Source organism: Chelonoidis abingdonii, chromosome 10 (genome assembly GCF_003597395.2).
Source record: "Chelonoidis abingdonii isolate Lonesome George chromosome 10, CheloAbing_2.0, whole genome shotgun sequence".
Lineage (NCBI taxonomy): Eukaryota > Metazoa > Chordata > Testudines > Testudinidae > Chelonoidis > Chelonoidis abingdonii.
Genome location: NC_133778.1, coordinates 37,981,936 through 37,994,452, shown reverse-complemented (window position 1 = coordinate 37,994,452; position 12,517 = coordinate 37,981,936). Strand labels below are relative to the sequence as shown.

General features: G+C 48.5%; 1 protein-coding gene across 9 annotated transcripts in view; it reads right to left on the bottom strand.

Moving 5' to 3' along the window:
• The window catches only part of ATF2 (activating transcription factor 2), a 99,957-nt gene extending 87,677 nt beyond the window's left edge, over window positions 1–12,280 (bottom strand). For 5 of the 9 annotated variants that reach the window (XM_075070092.1, XM_032784537.2, XM_075070096.1 and 2 more), the window contains exons 1-2: window positions 12,174–12,280; window positions 772–822 (exon numbers count right to left, since the gene is read on the bottom strand). The gene's annotated coding sequence lies outside the window, so the exon portion shown is untranslated. Of the gene's footprint in view, window positions 1–771; window positions 823–11,343; window positions 11,516–11,564 lie in introns of all 9 variants that reach the window. The other 4 variants (XM_075070089.1, XM_075070097.1, XM_075070093.1 and 1 more) reach the window with 3 other exon arrangements.
• Window positions 12,281–12,517: the final 237 nt, after the last annotated feature.

Sequence of the window (12,517 nt, the reverse complement as noted above, 5' to 3'; positions counted from 1 at the left end):
GACCTCTTGGATTTGAAGGGGGCCTTAAACTGTATCCTTAAATGCTTATTGTACTACTATTAAAATAAATATTGGACAGGTAAGCCAGAGCAGGCAAGGAAGAATGGTCACTTAAAAATAAAAAAGGCGTGTTTGATTTATTTAATTCCTGATTTTTCTTTTCATACGACGTCTTTTTCAGATAAGAATATAAATGCAACAAAAGATTTGTTTAGGTGATTTACAATAAAATAAGCAGTGATGCAGACTATAAGTATAAAAACTGAACACAGGAAAGTATGTTTAATACTTAAAGTGTAGGTATTAATTTTCTACTGTTCCAACCTTAACATGGGGAATGTTAGCTCAAATGGGGTAAAGGAGGAAGAGGAGAAGGGTTCAGTTTTTTTTGTTTATCAGATTAAAATTATCTAAAGTTAAAAGCAGTATCATCTTCTAGAGCGAAAAGGAAACAATACAACTCAAAATAAGTAACAGAGTTCTAAATGCTAGCTCAGTTGCTACACTTTTATACTTTCTGGGAGAGACTTTAAAAAGCATTCTAATTTAGCCTAATCTTAGTTCCCACTAAAGTTAATGGGAATTATACCATTATTTCTAGGGGAGGAGAGCGGGGATGATTTTGAGCATTTTTGAAAGTCACACCTTTCACTTAAGTATAGAAGTTGGTAGATGGAAAGTCTCCCAAATTAAACTACCTAACAAATAATGAAAAATAAAACAAATTAAAAATTTTAATTTAAAAAAAAAAAAAGTCACAGCTGCACTGACCTGGAGGGGCTGGAACAGCTTCTCTCAGATTCCTAGAACACAAGCGGAAAGCTGAAACAAAATGAAATACATTTACTGCTTCACATTTACAGGAAAATCTGCCTTCCACAAAGAAGAGGGTAAATGCTTCATTTTAATAGACTTATTGTATACCACCAGCACAGGATCTGAAACACAAAAGTGAAAAGGAAGGGTTCAGGTGTTTAAAACACAAATGAGATTTTTCCCCTACTATAAGTCAACCTTCTGAGACAACATATTTGAAAGTTTGGACCAATGGGTTTTCATCTGATGTTCAAACTTACTAGACAGAGAAATTATTACTGGCTTCCAAGAATTGTTCTCCCACCCAGCTATACTCTTTACAAGCCAGCTCCTGTGCTTTCCTTAGCACAGGATAGCTCCAGCGTACTGCCTGAGGCTTTCGTATAGGGTGGAGGGATGCTTAAATGACAATTTCTGTGGTGTGTCAGAGTCCCTGCACAAGTGGATCTTCTGAGTAATGTTCTGTCCCTGCAAAGGAGAAGAGGGGCTTGGTCACTGAAGCATGTAGAACTACAAATGAGCAGGGTGGGCTCCATTTTGAAGCACCACTTGCCATAAAAAGACACTGCTAAAGGGAGTGAGGCCCTTAGAATGTAGTTCAGGAGAATTTGCAGTACAAACTCTCTCATTTGAGATGGGAGTGGAACCAGAAGGAGCCTAAGCTCCTACTGACTAAGCAGAAAGGAGCTGTGCAGAGGGTGGAGGACTCAATACCTAAAGGCAAAGAGAACCAGAGTCTCCTACTTTGCTGATGCCAGTATTTGCCTTGCTGTAAGAGGCCATTCTGGTTGCCCCAGGAAGAAGACAAAGTTGGGCTTGCTCCAGTGCGTCTTGAGGGAGAGCAGGAGGGGATGTAATAAGTGCATCATTATGAAGAGATGTAAGCACAAACAGCCACAGCATTTTCTGCCTGTCTGAATGGCTAACTGCTCCATGAGGTCCCAAGAAGCAAGCAGCGGAGAGACCACGCAGGAGTGCAGCTGGACAGAAAGAAAAAAAAAAGTTTGAAGCTGGTGATTGGTCACACTGCCTAACAAATCCAAAAAACAGAAGGAAACCCATTTGTCCAGATTGTCAAATGACCTGAAGCAGAAAGATCTAGTACACGGCTCAACAGAATCAGCAGACCTAATTATGGAATGGGGTGCGCGCACAGAGGAAAAGACGGTTACTCACCTTTGTAACTGTTGTTCTTCGAGATGTGTTGCTCATATCCATCCCAGTAGTTCATATCCATTCCAGTAGGTGTGCGTGCGCCGCGTGCACGTTCGTCGGAGACTTTTACCCTAGCAACACTCGGGTCGGCAGGCGCCCCTGGAGTGGCGCCGGCATGGCCTGATATATGTACCTGCCGGCCCGACTCTCAGTTCTTCTTTCGGCTACTCCGACAGAGGGAAGAGGCGGGTGTGAGATGGATATTGAGCAACACATCTCAAGAACAACATTACAAAGGTGAGTAACTGTTTTCTTCTTCGAGTGCTTGCTATATCATTCCAGTAGGTGATTCCCAACCTTACTGCGCGTGGCGGAGTGACATTGCGGAACAACGCTGAACTGAACGGCGATCGTCTCTAGATTGGTCAACCACGAATAGTGCGATGTTAAGTGTGCACGGACGAGGGTCCAGTACGCCCGCAATATGTCCTGGAGGCTGGGCCAGAAAGAGCAGAGGCTTGAGCCCGAGTAAATGGCGGTGATCGGCCAATTGGGACGTGAGCCAAGTCAGCATGTCCCATACAAGACGGTTACCCCGTGAAATTTCGCTGGGAATTATAGGAGACTTTCAACGCTCGCCCCTCTAAGAATAATTGGGGCGAGCGTCTGAAGCTTTAGTCTGCTGGTAGAACGCGAGGGCCCGGCGGACATCCAGAGTGTGTAGCTGCTGTCGTGGGATTGTGCAGTCGGAAAAGACCGCAGAAAAATATTCTGAATTAATGAAATGGTGGACAGAGCTTCGGGGCAGGCTGTTCTCATGCGGCTTGTGTAGCTCTGTTACTATCTTTGTTGAGATGGGTGAAGGTGGGGTCCGACCCAACGGCACGAGCTCAGATACGGTCTGGAGAGGTGATAGCTACCAGGAAGGACGTCTTCCATGAAGGTAAAGAGCAGGTCTAATGTCAAAAGGGGGCCCCATGAGTTTAACAGCACCAGGTTTGATCCCACGTAGGAAGGAGGCTTACCGGAGGTCAGTCTCTCCAATCCTTAAGGAATCTGGAAACGACAGGGTGTGAAAAGGTGGAAGTACGGACTCTCCAGGATGGAAGTGGAGATTGCGGCTAGATGGACCCTAATGGAAGAGAGGCTAGCCTGCCTTAGATCAACAGTAGTCGGGACGACAGACTGGAACCGCATCAGGGACATGGAATGCCGTGTACACCAAATGAGAATCGCTTCCACTTGCGAGATAAGTCGCCGTTTAGGGGTTCCTGCTACCCAAAGGACCTGTTGACTCGCGGGCACTGGCGCTCAGACTTGTTTCACCAGACAGAAGCCGCGCTCAGGTGTAGGACGGGAGGTCTGGGTGACAAGCCTGCCATCTTGTTATAAGGTCCGGGGTTAGAGAATATGGTATTGGAGGCTCAGGACAGTCGCAGCGCATGTTCCATACGTGTCTCGCTGCGAGCGATCAGGATCAGCTTGGCCTTGTTCTGCGCAACTTGGCAGGACCCTGTGGATTAAGGGGAAAGGTGGAACGCATACAGGAGACCCTTGTCCAGGAATGAAGGCGTTCCGAGAGGGACCGGGAGCGGCCCAGGGAGCGACATCTGCACTTCCTGTTCTCCTTGGGTGAATAGGTCTATCTGGAGAAAGCCCACCTCCGGGAAAACAGAAACGACGTCCGGACGGATGGACCATTCGTGTGTCAGGAACGATCGCTCGAGCGGTCCACTTAGATGTATTCTGGACCCGGGAGGAAGGAGTATCAGTCGATCGACTGGGCTATACAAATTCCACAGTTGTATGTGCCTCTTGGCAAAGAGGGTAGATCGTGTTCTCTCCTGCTGTTATATAATACATGGTCGTTGTGTTGTCTGAAAATGGCAACACAACGGCCCTGTAGCTGCTCGCGAATGCCTGGCACGCAACCGGAGCCCTTAGTTCGCGGACATTGATGTGGTGGAGTTCTGGTAGGACCAAGCCTTGGTCTGCAGATCCCAGGTGTGCGCCCCCACCAGAGCGGAGCATCGTCGTCAGATAGTGAGGTTAAGCGCGGACGGCGCCGACGGCGCACCGGCGGTCTCAGCACCAGTTGGGAGCCCAGTACGTGTGACGGTTTGTGACTATCATGTCCAGGGCATCCCTCGGTGGCCGAAGACTGAGGCGAGCCAGAGCTGCAGGGTGCATGCGTTCTCGCGTCTTTGTCACAAATGCACGCAGCCGATGTGACGGAGGCGAGGACGGTGGGCGTGGTGTGGGAAAGCGTGGAGCCCTGAGAGAGAAACTATCGTGTGAATCTTGAGAGGCAATCTGGCTGTTGCTCGATTGGAGTCCAAGCATGCTCCTATGAATTCTATTTCCTGGTCGGAGCAGGATGGATTTGTCTGATTGATGATCAATCCTACACAGAGACAGGTCTTTGAACTGTACGTGCCCGGTCACCTGGGCTCGGAAGCCCTCGAATCACCAGTCGTCGAGGTAGGAAACATGAATGTGCGACGACGGAGTAGCCGCAACTCTTGCCATACACGAGTAAAAACTCGAGAGAGCCGAAGGCGAACCGCAAACTGGTAGTATGACGGTTCACTACGAACGAAAAACTCCTGTGCGTGGAGATCGCGATATGAAATATGCGTCTCTCATGTCGAGAGCAGATACCATCTCCGGGCAAGGGAAGGAATATGTTTCCAGGCATACCATGGCGACTTGGCTCTTGATTACTTGTTCGGACCTCGCAGGTCTAAGATGGGCGGAGCCGCCTTCGCTTGGGATCAGGAAGTACTGAATAGAACCTCCGCCTCTCATGGCCTCTGGACCTTCTCTATGGCCCCAATGTGGGAGCTTCGAAACTTCCTGTAGGAGAGTTGCTCGTGAGAGGGTCCCGAAGAGGACGAGGAGGGGTGGAGGCGCTCGAAATAACTGAAGACGGTAGCCCCTTCACGTGCTGAGGACCAGCGGTCTGATGTTAGCTGGACAGGCGGAGAAGCGGCGGCGTTGAAAAACTGAGCGGGATTCTGGGAGAATCGGTACGGTGCTCTCGAGCACCTTCAAAAGCTAGGTTTCGGTCCGCGCTGGTTTGCGGGACCGGAGTGTTACCCTTGAGGGCCAGACTGGCGTCTACAAGTCCTGCCTCTACGCCGGGAATCTTGTCTCGGCCGGGTAGAAACCGTCGGCTTGGGACGAAGGGCCGCCTTTGATTTGCACTGTTGCACCCCAGCGAGCGCTTATTACGTGATTGTCTTTAAGACTTTGGAGGCGAGGGTCTGTCTTCTGAGAGAAGAGACCCTGGCCGTCAAAGGGTAGGTCCTGTATCGTGTACTGGAGCTCCGGTGGTAACCCGGACGCTTGCAGCCACAAAATACGCCTCATAGCGACCCCTGATGCAAGAGTTCTAGCCGCAGAGTCCGCTGCATCTAAGGAGGCCTGAAGGGAGGTCCTCGCCACCTTTTGTCCTTCCTGTAGGAGCGCCGAGAACTCCTGGCGGGAGTCCTGTGGGAGAAGCTCAGTAAATTTTCCCATTGCCTCCCAAGTATTGAAGCTGTAACGGCTCAGTAGGGCCTGTTGATTGGCGACTCGGAGCTGGAGACCCCCAGCAGAATAGATCTTCCTGCCCAGGAGGTCCATGAGCCTGGCCTCTCTAGACTTGGGCGCAGGGGCTTGTTGGCCATGCCGCTCTCACTCGTTGACTGATTGGACCACCAACGAGCAAGGCAGAGGGTGGACATAGAGGTATTCGTACCCTGTGGACGGGACCATGTATTTGCGCTCAACCTCTTTAGCCGTGGGAGGCACCGAAGCCGGGGTCTGCCAGATTGCATGGGCTCGTGCCTGGATGGAACGAATGAAGGGGAGCGCTACGCGTGTTGGGGCCTCCGCCGAAAGGATGCTGACCACTGGGTCATGCACCTCAGGGACCTCCTCTATGGGTAAGTTTATATTTAAAGCAACCCAGCATAGTAGGTCTTGGTGAGCCCTGAGGTCGACAGGTGGTGGCCCTGATGTAGATGTTCCCGCCACAGCCTCGTCTGGGGAAGATGACGACGAGACTCCCGGGACCAAAGGGTCTTGAAGAGACTCTTGGTCCTGTGGGGCATCTACAGCTTGTTCAGGGTGAGTGTCCCGGGCTGGGAGCTGCTCCACAGTTTCTGGAGGTGGTCTGCTCACCGTGGACTCAGGTGCCCTTTTGTCGGAGGGAACAGAGCGAGGCGGCGGCTGGTGACGCCCCTGGCTCTGGTGGTAAGCCGCACTGTCCAAAGGCCATAGCTATCTTATTCCAATCCAATAGATGCCGAGGTCGCATGGGAGGAAGGCAAGGCGGATGCCAAGGCGGCGCAGAGTGAGAGATCAGCTCGATGGCCAGTTGAGTCGCGTCCGCGGTGCGGGACGGTGACCTGGATCCCGCCTGTTCGGCGAATGCGACCGAACTACTACCAGCCCGGTGAGGGTGCCAGGAGGTCGCGACCCGGATGCCGGGAGCCTCCGGTGCCGAGACCGTTCTGAGACTGGCGTCGGGACCGGCCGAGATCTGGAACGCGCCCTAAGGCTCGACAGCGACGGACTGGAGCGACGCGAGCACGCCGTCTGAGGCAACGGCCGGACCTTGGAAGGTCAGTACGTTTGCGCGCGACCGGGATCCGAGTGCGATGGGGAGACCGGGACCGCCGGCGGGACTCGACCTGAACGAAGTCCCACGGTGCTGGGTGAGGAGGTCTCACGAAAGCCGGCTTGCCCAGAATGTTGGGACTCCCACCGGCGGTGCTGGGCGCAGGCAGCTCAGGCTCTGCCATTGCAAGTGAGGTCTCGTCGGCTAAGAACGCTCCGGGGTCGAAGGCACAATCAAGCTCAACCGCGGCACACGCCGGGGAGCCAATAGCACCAGATTCGAGGCCGTTTCCGAGGCCGAATCAACAGCAATTACAGACCTCGAGGCGCGCAGAAGAGTCTGGCCGCGGTCTGTGTGTGAGCAAGCGCTCTGACTGTGGGCTGGGGTGTGTGGCGCAGGACTTACGCTTTTGCCTCTCAGAGAGCGCAAGCGGGCGAGCTGGAGTAGGTGCCGGAGACTGGTGAGGTGTCTTCTTCGAGCGTTATAGGCGGTGCCGAGAGCGCCCTGCCCGGGCGGTGCCGAGGACGTGAGTGAGCGCTGCCTCCATGAGCAACTGTTTAAGCGAAAGTCCCTCTCTTTTTTGCCGGGCTTGAACCTTACAAATCTGCATCGTCTGTCAGGTAGGATGCCCAGACACTTCAGACAAAATCGTGCGGGTCGCCTGGGCATCGGCGCGGCAGCCACGCACGTTAAGCCCGCGACCCGGCATGAGCCGGTACCGGGGTAGGGAGCTAAGCCCGAATCCCAACTACTAATACAAACGATACTAAAGAATGAAAAACTAACTACTAAGTACTATTTAAAAGTTCAACAGATATACAAATTCAAGAGATACTGAGAATGCTAGGAGGTGGAACAGTAGTCTGTGCTCCACAGTCCAACGACCGACACGCGGTAAGAAGGAACTGAGGAGCGGTCGGCCGGCAGGGCATTAATATCAGCGCCATGACGCGCCACTCCAGGGCGCCCTGCCGCCACCGAGTGTTCTAGGGTAAAGTCTCGACCGAACTGTGCACCGGCGCGCGACACCTACTGGAATGGATATTAACTACTGATGAATGAGCAACACCTCTTCCGAGAAGAACAAGGAGAGTATGACTTTGGTGAGACAGGGACAGAGCTGGAATAAAGGCAAAATTTCTGTGTGAAAGGCAAGTGGAAGGGTAAACACTGCAGGCAATATGCAAGGAATAATTTTTATTTGGGGGGGGGCTTTTTTGATGGTATTATGAAAAAGTCAAATTACTAATACTGATACAAATATAGGGAAGGATTAAATAAGTAAGCAAATGTGAGTTTGGGTGACAGGATATAAAAATAAGTTTAAATACATTTATATTGTCTTCTAAAGTGTATTTCATGTCCTTAAAAACATTACTGTTCTAAATATTTCTGTTTCTGCTGTTACTGAAGCTACTACAACATCAATATGATAGACTACATAATTAGCTGAATCTGGAAACAAAAGGTTACTTACAGTTTGGCAAAAATAAAATTTTAGTTCTCTCAGACATTTCCAGAATAATATTCTTTTCTAAGTTAATTACGATCAATCTTCTGAATTCACCTGTCCGGGTTCTTAAATCTCAAAATTTCTCACAAATTCAATTAATCAAAAATGAAAATTTATCTTGTCACTACAATAATGCTAAGTCATTTTTACTGTTTCAACTTTATTAATAAAGCCAGAAAACTGGTTCACGTCTACATTGTTTCACACCATCATATAGCTATGAATTTGATACAAATAATCATTTCTGAGTTTTTGTCATGAAGAACTGTTTCACTGGTAAGATTTCTGTTATACAAAACAGTAGACTTTATAAGTGTCTTTACCAAAATAATATAATTGACCACTTTGAGCGCTCTTTTGTTAAACTTGTCTGCGTTTACCTACAGACAGAAACGTTCTACATTTCTTGGACTCAGTCAAAGCCAAAACTTCCTAGCTTTAAAAACAATGGGACGATGGAACAGACTGCATAGAGAGGTCATGGAAGCTCCTTCACTGGAGGCTTTCAAAAGGAGGCTGGATAGCCATCTGTCTTGGGTGGTTTAGACATACCAAATCTTGCATCTTGGCAGGGGTTAAACTAGATGACTCCTCCAGTCCCTTCTACCCTATGGTTCTTTGATCCTCATCTAAAATTTATGTTGACCAAGCTACATTGCAGCAAGATATGATTAAGCCCTGGCATAAACACCACTATTCTTCCATCCACCGAGCTACTGTTTGTTGATGGGGTGGATTTACTATAGTAATGGAAAAACCCTTTCTGTCGCTGCAGCGGCTGTCTATGGGCTGGTCTGCAATAGAAAGCTACATCAGCTTAACTACATCTCTCAGGGGTGTGAAAAATTCACATCCCTGAAAGCTGCATGTAAGCAGTGCTACGTCGAAGGAAGAATTCTTCAATCAACTTAGTTACAACCCTTAGCTATTCTCCCAGAGTGATGGGAGAATCCCTCCTGATGCTGCAATAAGTGCTACAGCAATGCAGCTGTGCCACTGTAGAATTTTAAATGTAGACTTAGCCTACACTACAGTGGCATAGCTACAGCTGTGCCCTAAGTCATGGAGCGTGAATCTTGCCCTTACTCAAGCCAATGGCAAAACTCTCATTGACTTTGATAGGGCCAGGATTTCATAGGTATTTCTTGTAACATCGGTAAAGATATTTCAGATAGAAGTGTGATTGGTAGGTTAACAGTGTCCCATTAACACCAGGAGAATCTACATTTGGCATTATACAAAGTTGTTTTTATTTATTATATGTACTGCAGTAACATCCTACAACTCCAAGAAGGAGCAGGGACCCTTTCTGCTAGGTGGACGTATGTGTAGGAAAGCATTACCTGCTCATAACAGCACACAGTCTAATTTAAGACAAGATGTAACAAGTGAGAGTAACAAGCAACAAGGGATGGTTGAAGAGATGACAGGGCTAACTAATAAGATTGTGCAGTTATATAAGCTAGCAAATGCACACCACTTGATGACTTCAGTAAGTATTACTATATAATACTGAACCATACCGTGCTTGTTACTGTGAAAGTCTTCACTGGGTTCTTTTTAAGTGGGAATTTGGCGTGCCTCCAGTTTTAAAAAATGTTGATCAGACGGAGATCAGATCCAATTTCAGAAAAGCAATGTGTGTCAGCTAAGAGTTAAAGATTGGCACATAGCTTTTATTTTTGGTCTTAAATACCTACAGACAAGAAGCTTAAACAAAAGAAAAGACTACCAAAGAAACTAGAATGGATAAAAATGGAAAAAATTCTTGACATAATAGGAACATCGGAAACACAGCTGAATGTCAAAAGTTAAGGTAATACAGTATTCACTGGATATATCCTATACAAAACCAAACAGATTAGGTTATACTGGTGCGGGAGCAGCAGTGAACCCAAAAGATTTAACGCAATCAAATAAGACAATTTCTGAGTACAAAGAAGAATATATGGCGAAATCGGTATGGCTACAAAAATTCCTAGTAAGAATACCAACAAAATTAGGCTTACTGATCTCCAAATCATGATAAAGATATTGTGTGTGCAGTGAAGATCAAAATATTAATGCACAACTTTAAATACCCAAATATAAAATGATAATAAACAAGCTGCCCACTCAACCCTCCAAAAATGCATTTTTATTATTATTCATTTAAATTTCTGTCAATAACTTTTAATGAACAAGGAACTCCAGTAAAGTTTAGTGTATTTTTTGTTTTTTTTAAACTTCACACATTGCAATGAGGCCCTTTGAATCTGTAATATGCTATATAAATGCTAAGTGTTATTTTCACAATGGTGTTTTAGTAGATGTTATAACTACCAGATCAGAGCAGTGTTCTACCTAATCCAACATCCTCACTCTAGCCCCAGTTCTGCAAACATTTGTTTTAAATCAATGGGGCTATTGCTAGTAGTAAAGTTAAGCATATGCATAAGTGTTTTCCATATTGGGGCCTCTGATAATAGCCACTACCAATACTTTAGAGAAAGGTTCAAGAAATCCTGCATTTGACAGTTATGGAATAACCTGCCCATAGGGGATTTTTTCCCTCATCCCATCTGCTAGTGGCTGTCTTATACTCTAAGGCAGTAGTTTTCACTATTTTTTTCATTTGCAGACTCCTAAAAGCTTTCAAATGGAGGTGCAGATCCCTTTGGAAATTTTAGACATAGTCTGCACCTCCCCCACCCACAGGACCACAGGCTTGAAAACCACTGCTCTAAAGCATGATAATTTATATCTAATGTAAGTGTGGATATTCTCAGTAGCCACATAAGAGGCTATTTTTGTTTGTTTTAGTCCTACTAAACTCTTGCACTCAAAGACAGCTTGGGGCAATAGAAGGAATAAAATCCAAATTCACTCACTTGGATATAAGGGAGATTTTAACCAAGTTTTTGCTAAAGGGAGTGGAGGGTGGAAGGGAGAAAACAAAAAGCCCAGAATCATTTATATGGAGAAGTGGACAGCCTAGAATTTACTAGTTAAAGGTGGGGAAACCCAAAAACCCATTAATTGTGGGGTCAAAGAAAAAGTTCAAAATGTCTATTTTTGGAAACAACAAACAATTTATTCGGGAGGGTCCATGGAGGGGGGGATGAAGAAAAGGCAACCAGAATACATGTGAGATAGGCGTATCCCAGCTGATTTTATTTGCAAGACCAGAATTATTTTATAAGTGGGGAAAAAACAAGAGGTTGCAATGTAAATTAAATAGGTGGTGGGAAGTGGCAGTACAGGAAGTCCGTACCTCCAATTAGCAAACTTAATCCTGAGGCAAGAGAGGGTCGCACCAGGGAATTTTTTCAAGCCCTAGAATACAACCATCATGCTTTGAATATCTGGACACCACTGCTGCCTCACATAAAACGTCTTCTTGGTGGGCCACAAGTAGGTAAGAGGCTATAGCTATTGAGAGGACACTAAAGGAAAAACACACAATTGGCAACAGAGTGTCCAGCTCCCACTCACCAAACTGACCACCACAACCCAGGCCAGGCCGGAAACAGACACAGGCCACGCAGCCCCCCTACGGTAGGACAGCTCTCCCCTCTTGGCAGCTGCTGAGGGGCACCTGGGGTCTTCCATCTCCCTCCGCTTTACCCAGGGCAGGCACAGGCGAAGAGCGGCTGGCTCGGCCCCCTCAGCAGCAGGGGGAGGGATAGGCCTCGCTACACCCATCAGCCCCTCCGCCCCCAGGGACGGGGTGGGAACCTGCTGTACCTGTCAGGGCAGCCCGCCTCCGGGAAAGGAGCCTCGCCCTGCTCTCCAGCCTCTCCCTGGGGCAGCCGCGGGGACTAGCCTACCTCGGGGGCAGGTAACGGTCTTCTCCGCGCTGGCTCCGGCCCGAACCCCGCGGCTCTACGGGCAGCGGGGGCCATAGGCCGCGGTGGGGGCGGGGGCCTCTGTAGAGAGCGGCGACGCCATGTTAATGCCTCCCGGGCACCCCCACCTAGCCAAGGCTGTGCCGCCCCCGTCACCCGCCCACTACGGCTGAAGCGCCGCCGCGCACAAACCCCACTACAACGCCACGGAGGCGCTGCCGGGCTCCCCCTTGCCGCGCTCTGTTTATAAACTCACCCCGGGTAGACGGGTCGAACCGCACATTAAAGGCCGGGTCCCCAACAGGCCTCCGTCCCTTCTCGCGATAACTCATTGACATCCCCCCGCCCGAGGAAAAGAGGTCACGTGATCGACAGGGCGCTGATTGGCTCGGAGGACGGGATCCGTAGTGTCTGTGTGGCCGGAAGCGATAAGTAACAGGTTAGCGGGAAGGGAAGGACGCTAAGCGAAGCCCGCGAAGCCAGGTGGGTGGAAGGGGGATCTTCAGAGCTGTCGCTAGTTTAGTTAACGATTGTCGAATGGTTGGTACTGAAAATAATGGGGGGAATGGCTCAAGAAAGTGCACTTTAGATGAAATTTAA